Source organism: Solanum verrucosum, unplaced genomic scaffold (assembly GCF_900185275.1).
Source record: "Solanum verrucosum unplaced genomic scaffold, falcon-dt-bn FXZP01000228.1, whole genome shotgun sequence".
Taxonomy (NCBI): Eukaryota; Viridiplantae; Streptophyta; class Magnoliopsida; order Solanales; family Solanaceae; genus Solanum; species Solanum verrucosum.
The window spans coordinates 1,450,443-1,464,732 of NW_026020210.1; the positions used below are offsets into that span (position 1 = coordinate 1,450,443).

Genomic DNA, 14,290 nt, shown 5'->3' on the forward strand with positions numbered 1-14,290 from the left:
ACATATGTGGTGTCAGATATTCACTTCAACAAATTTAGAACAAAAGCTAACTCAGATGGAGAGTATATGTTATTTTAAGTCAAGTGAATATCATTATCCGTAGATCCATTGATCCAATCAAATATTACTCAGTTTAGGAGAGTCAATACAGATAATCAAAATTAGAGATTAAACTTTAATGACTTGTATTAATTTCATCCGTTATGGAGGAAGGTCTAAGCCAACACATGAACTTAATACTTCACTAAAATTTAGTCATGAAGACCATAGAGAACAAACTCTATCACCTCTGTATCATAGTCGAGTAATTTTCAGTTAAAATTAATTTTCAAGATACAAAAATATATATAAAAAAATAACTTCATCTAAACGACCTCAAATTGCCAAATCACTTCATAACTATGAATATTTTTAATTTGACTGTTTCTGATGAACCTACTGAATTTCAGATCAATTAGAGTTTTAAAATAATATTAATCTCCAAATTTATGATCAAATTCAGATTGAAACGATTTAAGAAAAATAATCAAATTCATATCCTTATCATATATCAATTCATGTTACCTCATCATGTGTAATCATGTACCACATTTAACATAAATGAAATTGATATGAAGGATTATATTATCACATTTTAATTCCAAAGAGTGACTTAAAAACCATTTTAAGGGCCTCAAAACTATAACCACATAGCAATGAGTATTTCTTACTAGTCCATCACCAATGAACTTACCAAATTTCAGGTCAATTGGAGTCTATAAAAATATTTCCAAAGCTATGACCAAATTCAAATTCAAGTGGTTTAAGTATCTTTAGGAATTAAAACACTATGACTTTATCATATTTAGATCGAATTTTAATCTAACAAACTACCTAAAACCCATCTAAATAATTTTTGATGGAACCATCAAATTTCAAGTCAATTAGAGATCAGAAAATTCATGACCACCTAAAATATGACCAAATTTGAAAAACAGTCATTTTAGACCATAGTTAAAAATTAAAATAACATGATTCAGATTTTCATTCTCTTTTTATAGTTATCTCATGAGCATGAAACATATGTTGTGTCATTCCTTTGGCTGAGGCACTCAATACCTTCTTATAATAAATTATTCTCTAAATTAATACACTTGAGAATCCAAGATATTATGTTTCTCTCTTTTGACTGAAAACCTCGATATCTCTTCTCATGAATTAATTAAGCATTACTAGTATTTTAAGGTAAATCAACATTTACGTAGATAAATATTTACTACTAATATTCACTTAGAATAATTTATACTTGATGAATTGAGGATGTTCTACTGACTCAAATACATAGATCATTTTAGTGAATCCTATTTATTAACCATAATTCTCAATTCATCTATTACAAAATATATTATCACATGTATAAAGTCTAATGAATTTTCAACTATTTCAAATAAATAAATCGCTTACGTGATAACTATTTATTAACCAAAAAAATTCTTAATTTATACAAATTGATATATATGTAATGAATAACATGCTCAAATAATTATTGAACAAAAAGAGAAAAAAAAAATTCAATTGACCTGAAGAGTGACTACCACCACCACTTAACAAGGTTTGGAGTCAACAATTAGTCAAGAACAAAATTTATAAAGCTGAAAAAACAAAACTTTACAATCAGTTTAATGATAATTTGTTCATCAACAACCTCTATGATTCCCTTTCTTATCAAGCTTTGCAAATTTGATGGATTAATAAGAAACAAACCAAAAAAAAATTGCAACTAGCCGCCGAAAAAAAAAAATCAATCACGTGTAGAAGTCCGTACTTTCATTTATTAAATAAAACAAATCCATTGAACTTTAACTTTTCTTTTAACTGATGCAAAGTTTTCAATTTGGGTTCCATTAATTTAAAAAATAAAGGACTTCAAATAATCATTAGGACAAATATTTACTATTGTTGTCCATTCCCACGTGAAAGTGAAAAATTGTCGCCAACACATTTTGCCCTCTTGATCATCTCAAAATTTAAGAGCGTATGTACTTTAGTCAACGAATCAAAAACCTTAAAGTTTCATGTGATTCATTTTTTTTTTCGCGATAAAAATATATTTACCAACCATGAATCATACATACAATTGCACATACATATATTTTATGTTATCTATAAAGATGTAAGTATGGCTTTTATACCAATTGTTGGAAAACTATATGCACAGTGGAAGCATACCATAATCATACAACTTACATGAATAATAGACAACACATTGTTTATACTAGAACAAGTACAATCATGTTAGGGCATATAAACTTTCTAAATTTAATTTCAGAATTATCTCTTGAAGCGTGAGCCGATACCTTCAAGTGAATCCACAAGCTAGTCAACATGCTAGAAACTTCAAGCACATTCATAAGCTAGTCCACAAACTAGACCACAGTTCTACGGTCTTCTATAGTGATCCCAAGTTCACTTTCGAACCCTCTCAATACTTGGGTGGACAAGTATTTTATGGAAAAAATTATATTTTTCAAGGGTTAGAAGAATCCCTATTATAGAGATTTCTTCTTAGTCTAAGGAAAAGGAATACCATGTCTTTCCTTAGAATAGAAAGACATGCACATCTCCCTTTCCTTAGAAAAGAAAAAGTCATGTCCTTCTTCCTTTCCTTAGAATAGAAAAAGTGATATACTTCTCCCTTGCCTTAGAACATAGAAAGATACATACTTCTCCCTTTCCTTAGAATAGAGAAAGACACATACTTCTCCTTTTTCCCTTTACAATAAATTCTGAGTTCTAGATAAATATGGGCACGGTAGGGACCACAGAATTAATTATCAAGGCTTCCTATTATGAAAATAATTCCAAATAATTAATTTGAATTATTTTTACCATAATAAATTACAAATCATTCCACTAGAAATTCGTAATTGCACTCCTCTATTTATATTTCGAAATTCTCCATTAGACACATATGTAATTCCCCATGTTAAGATTACAGATACTAATCAATAAATTAAATTACTGACGAACTTAATTCAATGATCAATTTCCTTTAGAGCATTGCTTAACTTATTTCATGTGTCGGATTCTTAAATCCACTTGCAAGGTTTGACACGATGAAAACTTTTAAGCTTCTCAAAAAGGCATATCATCAATCTCTATATAGAGAAATGAATTCCATCAACTAACTTATTATTTCACCAATATATATTATCATCATCCAATCTACCAAGAATATTGACCCATCTTAGAATCTCACCTTTTAATAAATCAAAACGATGATTAACATATACAGATCATAATAGTTATATCAGGATTAAGAATATAAGTACATTTAATAGTTTAGAGAATTGCTTTTGTCAGTCAGTCTAAAACAACTATCTCTACTCGGTCCCGTTCAATACATACAAAATACACTAGCACAAGAAGTTGGAACTATATCATTCCCATAATCAAGATAAACTACATATAATGTTGTGCTACAATCGTACTGATGGCATGTCCAATTTCCATCTTAGATTGTGAACAAAAAAACTTTATACTTATAAGAACCGATGATTTAATCCTCTGTGTATAAGCTTAAACTCTATACACTAAATCATTTACTATATAAGTAAACAAGCACCATAAACGAATATATGATCTATTAAAATAAATAAATAATTATTCTATAATAAATACTATATCTAAACATGTGGTTAATAGTATATATCCCAACAGTAATAATGTGTCTCATGATGAAACATTGTGTCTCTAACTATTACTCAAGGAAAATACGGAATAAGACCGTATAAATCTGGATTAGTTGGACTTTGATGCGAATAAATGAGAAATAATTTTTAAAAAAAAGATATTCTAGATATGGATAGCTTACCTGTTTCCTTTGGCATTCTAAATCAGTTGAGTATTTACTTTAAAAACAACCTAAATTCCGTTCGGACATCGTAAGCACTGTCCTCAGCAAAGAGGACACGTAGAGAACTATTTTTATTTATTTAATTATTTAATTTTTTTAAAAAAAAATTAAAACACGTAGAGAACTAGAATTGTCATGGTTTCTATTTATTTCATCACAAAAAACTCCTAATTTCTCCTGCAATTTCCCTATGTCTCCATTTTCTTGCTTATCTGGTAAGTTTTTATCTCTTATTAATTTCTTCTTCTAATACAACATTACTTGTATTCTTGCTATACATAATAAGGAAATGAGAGAAAAAGTTTATAATGGTAGAGGTCCAACCAACAATAGTTGTGTGATTCTCCATTGATTAATTGACACTTGAATAATGTGTCTATTTCTTCACCTTTTTACCATCTCTCCGAAAATTTTTATAATGGTAGAGGTCCAACAACAATAGTTGTGTGACCTTCCATTGTTTAATTGACACTTGGATAATGTGTCTATTTCTTTACATTTTTACCTCTACCATTATAAAAAAATTTGGAGAGAAATTTTTTATAATGGTAGAGGTCCAACCAACAATAGTTGTGTGACCCTCCATTGATTAATTGACACTTGGATAATGTGTCTATTTCTTCACCTTTTTACCATCTCTCCGAAAATTTTTATAATGGTAGAGGTCCAACAACAATAGTTGTGTGACCTTCCATTGATTAATTGACACTTGAATAATGTGTCTATTTCTTTACATTTTTACCATCTCTCTCCGAAAATTTTTATAATGGTAGAGGTCCAACCAACAATAGTTGTGTGACCCTCCATTGATTAATTGACACTTGGATAATGTGTTTATTTCTTTACCTTTTTACCATCTCTCTCCTTCTCACCCTTCTTTTCATTCATTTTCTTATTTTCTTACTCCTAATAAATATTTCTTAATTTAAGTTATAATTTTTTAAAATACTTAATAGAAAAACGTTGGAAAATATATATTATAACTGAATGTACGTAAAGACATGAAAAATGAATTCTAATAATATTAAGGTTGAATGATATAATAATAATAATAATAATAATAATAAATAAAAAAAAAAAAAAAATCTTATCAAATCAATTTATATGCTAAAGTAAATTAGTTTGTATTTTGAGTTAATTTGATTCTATTAAATATACTGAAAAATAAGTTTAATTTTAATGTTAACAATTTTATAAGTGTTTAAGTTATTTTAACAGAAAATGTATTTATCGATATTTTTTTTTATCAAATGTATTAATTATTTAATTATGTTTTGAGAATTAGATATTTATTAGGAGTAAGAAAAAATGAAAGAAAAGAGAGGTGAGTAAGAGAGAGATGGTAAAAAGGTAAAGAAGTGGACCCATTATCCAAGTGTCAATTAATTAATGGAGGGTCACACAACTATTGTTGGTTGGACCTCTACCATTGTAAAATTTTTCAGGAAATGAGTATGTAAAAACAATAAGACTCACTCTTTTGTATTCAAATAATCAACACGAAAACATGTTGTACTACAACATTCATGTCATTTTTATAGGGAAAAGGGTCTGATATATCCATTAACTTTGTTTCTTTGAGTTGATATATCCCTCGTTATAAAAGTGACTCATATATACTCTTGTTATACAAATGACTCACACATACCCCTTTCCTCTAGCGGAAGTGAAAAAAATAATTTAATTTTAATTTTAATTTTTTAATTATTTTTTTGAAAAAAATATAATCCAGGGTATATGGATTATACCCCACACATATATTTTTTTTTGACTTTTTTGTTTCAACGACTAATTTAAATTTATTATTTTGATCGTCAAATATATTTATATTTCACTAATTTTCTTGTAAAATTTATTATAGATGCCCCATTTTTTATTTTTACAAATACAAAAAACTAAATTACAATATAGCCGTAAAAAATAGTTTTAAATTTTTTCTTTACACTAAAGAATGAAAGAAAAAAGAATAAGAAACTTAGATAATGATAATCAAAGAAGTCAAAAAAAAAAATTGTATGTAAAAGATTAAAATTTACCTTGAAATTTGCTAGAAGGATCATATATATACCTCTACATGAATTTTTTTTTTAAAATTGAAAGTAAAATAAAATAAATGTAAAACTATTTTTTTCAGTTCGTTAGATGAAGGGTATATGTGAGCTCATTTTGTAACGGTAAGGGTATATGTGAGACATTTGTATAACGGTAAGAATATATATGTGCCACTTTTATAACGATGGGTATATCGGCTCTAAATGACAAAATTAAGGGGTATATCAAACCTTTTTTCCATTTTTTATATGAGCTAGTTTGACTTGACACAAAATTTAAGAAAGAAATGAAGAATCGTGGTCTAAAATAAGTGATAGATATTTGTGTGACTATAAATTATTTCATTAAAGGTAAAACAAGATTTTTTAAGTTAAATTGTTACTTAATATAAAAATGTGTCATTTTTTTTTGGATCCACTAAAAACGAAAGTAAGTCATATAAAATGAAACAGAGTAACAATTCTTAATTTCATCACTATTTAATTAAGGGAAAATGCATAAGTACCCCCCTAGCCTACGCCCAAAATCCCTGAGACATACCCAACCTTTACTAAGGTCCTATTACCCCCCGAACTTATTTTTTAATTAATTTTTTTACCACTTTTTGGCTTACGTGGCAATATAAACCAGACCAGATAGGTTGAAAGCTTTGTTCAACACGCGCTGGGCCCCACTTTTTCAACTTTCTAAAAAGTAAGCTATCAGTTCAAAAGTAGCTTTTACACTTCCCAAAATTTCAAAAAGCTATCACTTTATGTTTTAGATAAAAATATTATTTATAATCTACTTTGTTAATATATTTTTAGTTAGTTTATAGATTTCAATGTTTATATATTTTATTTCAAATTTGGGCTTGTAAAATTTTGTAAATATTATATATATAATTTTATTTTATTTATAGATAAAAAAATTTATTTATAATCTACTTTGTTAATATATTTTTAGTTAGTTTATAGTTTTCAATGTTTATATATTTTATTTCAAATTTGGGCTTGCAAAATTTGTAAATATTTTATGTTGTATTAAGATCCGAAGTTGCAATTATATTGTTATAGTTTTCAAATTTGAAGTTAAAAATTTACTTTGTAAATATTTCGTTTTGTATTTAGTTTGACTGCATCCTTTAATCTTATTAATTTAACATAATGAACGTTGATATTTCAAAAAAAAATATTTTGTACTCATGTGAATTTTACAGTCTTTATGAAAATTTCTATTCATTTAACGTTCCTTAAGTTTAGCTTATCACATATGTAGGTGAAAATATATTTGATCTCTTTTTCAAACACCGTTAAGTTGTAAAAAACCGAAAAAAAACTCAAAAAAACCCGAAAGAACCGACTAAAACTGAAACCAAAAAAACCGACTTTGCGTGGTTTGATTTGATATTTAGATTTAATAAACCGACATAATTGGTTTAGGTTTTTTTTTAATGAAAACCAAACCAAACCGACCTATGTACACCCCTACTTCTAAGTCATCAAGAATCGTGGTTGAGTTCAAAGGTTAGTTTTTCTTGATTTTATTTTGTTAGCTTTTCGAAGAAAGTAGCAATTTAACTTATGATAATGGAGGTTTTTTTGTCCAAACATGAAGAACAATAATAAAGAAGAAGACAATTGAGTTAATATTTATTTTTTTCAAGTTTATTTTAACACATGGCCAATTTTTATTGGTCAGTGTTGTCTAAAAACTGCACCCACACGCCTAACATAGGTGAAGTCACAGACTCAGCCACGTAGGCCAAAAAGTAGTAAAAAATTAACTAAAAAATAAGTTCGGAAGGGTAATAGGACCTTAGTAAAGGTTATATGTGTCTCAGGGATTTTGGGCATAGGCTGGGAGGGTACTTATGCATTTTCCCTTTAATTAACTATTATAGTTTGCAACCATTTATTTCACATACGCATATTGTTAAGCTTGAAGAACTTGTCAAATGTAAGAGTTTTAGTATTCTAACCAAAACTAGTTGTAGATTCATAGTGAACATACTGTATAAATGGATCTCTGTGATGATTAAAAACTCGTCTTGCTTCTGAATCGAACATACAACGAAAATATTATACTGGTAATATTTAACATATCAACCTGAATTTTGCTCGCCCTGCCCTGCATAGCTTCATTTAGAATTTCAGTTGTAGTTCACCCGCCCTGCCCTGCCCCGTATGCGTTGTTAATTGGTTGAGGATATTGTTGTCAACAGATATACTAGTACCAAGTGAAGATGTTAGGCTGTTCAAAATACAAGTTCCTTTCACTTGTTTTGATGTTACTGCTAATAATGGTTGATCCAAGTTCACAATCTCAAGTAAAAGAAGAAAACGGAGTTAAATGTGCTGTCTTTCGATCACCAACGATTATGCTGGAACCTGGATCTGTCTCTAACAAGTATTACAACAACATTGACTTCCCTAAAGGCCATATTGCTGTCAAAAGTTTTGTTGCTGAAGTAGTTGATGAGGCAGGGAATTCGGTACCCCTCTACGAGCCATATCTTCACCACTGGGTTGTTGTAAGATATTAATATCGAAAAGGTGTGGGGTTCAATCAATCAAATTTTATTGTCAAAAGAAATTCAGGGATATGTGATGAAGGCATTCCTCAATTTTTGGCCTTGGATCAGAGACCAGAAAAACAATCGCCTATGTTCCAGACCCTTACGGAATAGAAGTTGGTAATCCAGTCGAAGTACCTCCTGGATACGAGGAAAGATGGTTGTTCAATATACATGCAATTGATACATGAGGTGCGGAAGATAGATTGGGATGCATTGAATGCAGGTGTGATCTTTATAATGTTACCAAGGACGAGAATGACAGAGTGATAGAGCCAGATTACATCGGAGGCTTGAGATGTTGTTACGATGAAACAAGATGCAGGGTGAAAGACGGATTCCAAGGATTGAGGAGAAATCTGTACCTGAAGTACACAGTGAAGTATATTGATTGGGTTGCCTCCATTGTGCATGTCAAAATTTATATACTTGATATCACTGATACATGGAAAAAGCCAGAAAAATCTATTGCCACTGTGGTAAGACATCACTGCCAGGTGTGAATGATAGTTCAGCTCATAGCTGAAATCATTTTTAGCTCTTTGCTACTACCTAAATAAATCTGGTTAATAGTTAGTTAATTTCTTTTACTTCAGATAGAATATTTAGTGGAATCATGTGCTGCATCTGTTGCAAATGTCGATTGCACTCATACAAAGAAGATAAGCATAACTTTTCCTAGTGGCGGAGATATCATCTACGGAACTGCACATCAACATACAGGAGGGACTGGGATGGCACTCCATGGAGAGGTACTCTGAGCTATTATATTTTGTTTCTTTGGTCATGTTCGGCTTACAATCTGGATTACTTGTATACATTTCTTATAGATTTTCAGATGATGAACCTACTGATGAAAACAGAGGTATTTGTACAAAAAGCTTTTACTTTTAATCACCGTCGAGTGTTTATTGTGTTTTGATTATCACACTATGTTGTGTTCTTGTTCATCTATTGTAGGATTTGCATTGTTTCCCTTGTTGTTGGCTATGTTTCTTATATTTATTTATTTATTGTACTTGGATTTGCTACATTTGAGCCGAGAGTCTTTCACAAACAGCGTCTCTATCTCCATGAGGTAGTGGTAAGGTATGCGTACAGTCTACCCTCCCCAAACCCCACTTGTGGGACTACACTGGTGATGTTGTTGTTGTTGTTGATACTTGGCTTGTTGCGTGCATCTTAACACTGGTTGGTCGAATCCATATCAAATTTCATTCTCTTAACATCAGATAAAAGAAGTGTTGTTAGCATTCATTTCATGACATGATTGTCATACTTCCGAAGATTATTTGGTTGAGTTTGGTGTTGATTATTTTCTTAATTTCTTCTTCTCTGTTTCCGCTGCACTGGTCTAGGATGGACGTGTCATATGCTCGTCTCTTCCAATATATGGGGAAGGAAAGGAACCAGGAAATGAAGCTGGTTACATTGTCTGTATGTCTAGTTGTTATCCTAGACCTGGCTCTATCAAGATCTCGGAAGGGGAGACTGTAACTTTACTATCAAACTATAGCAATGCCCAGAGGCATACGGGAGTGATGGGGTTGTTCTATCTCGTGGTTGCTGAACCATCATCGAAGCCTAACTCTATCCTGAGTCTATACTGATATGATGTTCTCTCCATTTGGTGACTCTGGTCCCTTCTTTTTGGACACGTGTGTTGCATTTGTATGTCAAGTTACCGAATTACATGATTTTGTAATATAATGTCAATATTACTAAAATAAACTTTGAGTGAATGATGGTATATATTATCCATATTAATAAAGTACAAGTGTTTGTGAATGACATATCTTTGGATCTTTGTATAGTGAAATGTTTATCAATGTTAAGATGACGGAATATTATCTGAATTTACGTATGAATGACAAAGAAAAAAAGAAAGGATAATATCTGGTTTCAGACACTTTGATGCAATTCTATGATTTTGGTATAAAGAAAAGAGAAAGGATGCAAGAATGTGCAGATTCACCCCTGGATGTTTACGAAGAATGCAGATACAATTTTTCGTTACCCACAGGATGTTCATGTTCGTATGAGAGTTGATTTATATTTATCATTATCTATTCATTGAACTTCGCTAAATGATGTAAATTAACTCATTGAGAACGTGTTGTATTGTATACACATTTTTGGATAGTCGTATTGTGTATACTCATATGGGATTTTTATTTCCTTTATGAAGAGGTCAAGAAAAGGAATGAATCTAGACAATAATATGAATACTTCTTTTTTGAGATACTATAATCATTTTTCCCTCAAAGTCTCGACGGTAATTAAGTTGTACTCAATTTTACACTAGTGAGGATGATAGAAAAGCTGGTGGATTCATTGCTAAATTCAAAGAACAGATTAGCCATCAGAAAATTGAATCATTTAGATGATAAAGCACAATCAATTTTGCATTGTCCACCAAGAATCAGATTACAATAAAAATACCTGTAAAGAAGCAGTAACAACATCCTAGCCTTGGAGAAAAAGCATTTGGGCCTCTTTGGGCACATACTAACCTAACTGCTTCCTTTGGTTACAAGAATTAAATTAGATACCACACAAGGTGAATTCATGGACAAGAGGTGAAATAATATCCCTAATCTCTTCCAACGCTCGAGCATTCTTGTCAATGGAACTGCTAAGAGAAGCCCATTTCTTCTTAAAATCAGCAGCAAACTTTGGACTAACTACACAGAGAGTGTTGTACAGGTCTTTGATGTTATTCTTGAATGGAGTTCCAGACAGAAGTATGCGCTTCTCTGTTTCAACCTTTCTCAAAGCTTTCCACACAAGACTCTGCTCATTCCAACCATTCTGCCCTTCTTCAAGGACCAGAAGACCAGGAAATTTTAGAAGTATTTCCCTAGTCTCTTTGGCATAATCCTCTCCATCTTCTCCCGTGAGAATTCTGAACAAGTCATAACTGATTCCCAAAACACTCTGACTTTTCGCCCAAGATTGCAGCTTCACCATGCGTATAAGGTGTGGATTTTTTTTCACAGCACGGGATAAACAGTTAAAAAGACACCAACAGTACCTTCATCTTCCTTTAAAGAGAAGTCCTTGTTGTTCAAGTTGTGGAAGGGAATGTCCACCGCCCATTTCTGGAACTCGGCTTCCCATTTAAGAAGCAAATTGGATGGAGCTATGATTACAGGCCGACACTGTGGGAACAACTTCAGAAATGACTGAAGAAACACTATGGTGAGTTGGGTTTTTCCGGTGCCAGGTGGGTGTAAGATAATGCATCCCCCCTTACTCACAGATAGGGGCTCTCGCAGCCTCTCAAGAGTTATATCTCCAGCAATGTTGTTCCACATGAACTCAAATCCTTCACGTTGATGAAAATACATTGTCGCTTTGGCATTTTGGGGAACTAAATCCCACACGGTTCCTTCTCCATAAAAATCAGAAACTCTGAAGCCATGAACATCCAAGAGTGATTGCGACTCTTCAAAATATTTTCTTTCATACCTCCCTCGAGTTCTCTGAGCCTGCAGATGACACAAAAGTTCAAGAATTTAAGAGTGAACCATAAATAAATTGGAGAACAGAGTTCAAAAAATATTTGAAAAGAAAAGTGCTTGATAGGACAAAACTCGTATACTTACAAAAGGAGGGAAGATGTACTTGCTCTCCAAATGGACATATGGACAAACTGAGCAGATGAGTCCAATTTGTTCATCTAGAACAAGATGGTGGTTCCCCATCTGACAATCACTTAGTTGTCCACTCTGCATCGGCGAAACAGATGGATTTGTAAAGCCAATATGTAATTCTTCGATACACATGTTCATTTCAACAAAAAGATTGTCAATCTCCTTTTTCCCATTCTTCTTTCTCCGGAGGAAGAGGTTCCTGGACTTTAAATCCGAATATTAAAGGACGTGCTTCTTTGACAAAAACATGTTCCTTCTTTTCAGGAGGAGTGACTTTATTATGATCATTAACATTTTTTATTGATTTAACAATAAACTTCAAAAACTCAGACTCTTCAAAAATCTTCTTCCGATTCTTTCGAAGAGCATCAGTTGAAGATCTGAATTCTAACTCGGAATATGAGGTTGTATCAGTAAACTCTTTGGATTCGACTGTCGCCCTAAACATGCTTGAAGTAGAAGGAACAACCTCATATGTTGCATTCAACATCGGAGCAGGCTTCTCCCTAATGACAACAACATCATGATCACTCTCCTCCTCCTCCACCCTAATGGTAACAACATCAAGATCACTCTCTTCATCCTCTTCCTCCTCCTCCCTAATGATAACTACATCAGGATCACTTTCCTCCTCCTCCCTAATGATAACAACATCAGGATCACTCTCCTCCTCCTCCTCCTCCCTAATGATAACATTAGGATCACTCTCCTCCCCCTTCCTAATGATAGCAACATCAGGATCACTCTCCTCCTCTTCCTCCTCCTCCTCCTCCTCCCTAACAACATTAGGACCATTTTCCTCCTCCTCCTGCTCACTAATGATAACAACATCACCATCACCATCACTCTCCTCCTCTGACAAATCTGCACCATCATTAGATACTTCTTCAACGAAAGGTTGATTCGTGAAGAACTCACGAGTTCCTAGACTGAACTTTCTCTGCCCATTATTTTCCACATTTCTCTCGTCACCTTCGGAAGACTCCATATTTTTTCTTTTCCTTCCACAACTAATATTCATAGGATTACCACTTTGACTCACTCTGTTCCTCTTTTCAATTATCTCCATCATATATTTTAAAGATTGTTGTCTGGTCCTCCTTTTTGAAACAGACTCATTCCCTGAATCCATCTTCCGCACCTGATTCAAACTACACAATTTTTATTATCAATCAAAATGAACAAGAACAAGAGATAACTCTATTTACAAACACTAACCTGAATAAAGAAAACTTTTTTATGCTAGAAAATCAAGAATCGAAAGCTTTGAATTCTTGAAACTATTATAACAGAGTAATAGAGGCTGATGAGTTTGAAATTGAATGCATAGAAACTTTTATATATAGAATGAGATAGAGTAACAGAACAAAAGAAACGTGACTTATATGAGTATTTTATGCGTGAGAGAAAAACGAGAAAAGAGAGGAAAAACAAAAATTTATGAAAAGTGTGTGCAATTTGTGACAGATTAGAATCTTCCAACAAATCATGATGATGTAAAGTGTGAACATTAACTCTTCCAACTGCATCACGTGAATTCACAGTCAAAATTTGTGTCTTCATCAGCAAGGGTATCTTTGGGAAAAAATATTTTTGTTGTTCCACTTTAATTTAATTAGTGTACAACTTTTCCAAAATTGTGAAAACCACATTAGCTATGCCATTTAGTTTTAATTCATATAATTTAGTTATACCTTTATTACTTTGAATGTCAATGTTATTTGTGTAAATTATGTAATTACTTTGAGTAAAAAACTGACGATCAATGAAGAAAAATATATACTTTAATTATGGACATCCGTATGCGTCCACCCCCGCCCCCCCACATTAGGTTTTGGAAAAAATGAGATCAATGATTATAGACCACTGATCTAAAAGATTTTAGGATTGTTTACAACCTAGATAAAGCAAATGATGATTCGGCGATGTGTCGAATGGATCGACGATCACGACCCAGCTCACCTAAACTTCCAGAACAATCGGATGCAGGAGTCAAGCCAAAAGGCGAGAAGAAGTTCAACTCGGAGGATCACCGATTCGATCGGTGATCCTGACTAATTTCGTCGAGTGGACTCCGTGCTGAGATTTTTAGAAGTTTTTGTGAATGTATACATTCATTTTTTTAAAAGAGAA

The 14,290-nt window shown here is 32.1% G+C and overlaps 1 protein-coding gene and 2 pseudogenes across 2 annotated transcripts in view; 1 reads left to right on the plus strand and 2 right to left on the minus strand.

The window, feature by feature from the left end:
* Positions 1–14,290, minus strand: part of LOC125830450 (methylecgonone reductase-like) — a 160,614-nt gene that overhangs the window by 39,822 nt on the left and 106,502 nt on the right. The gene's annotated exons all lie outside the window — the stretch shown is intronic.
* Positions 8,172–10,111, plus strand: LOC125830341 (uncharacterized; annotated as a pseudogene).
* LOC125830342 (SNF2 domain-containing protein CLASSY 3-like) lies at positions 11,046–13,289 on the minus strand (annotated as a pseudogene).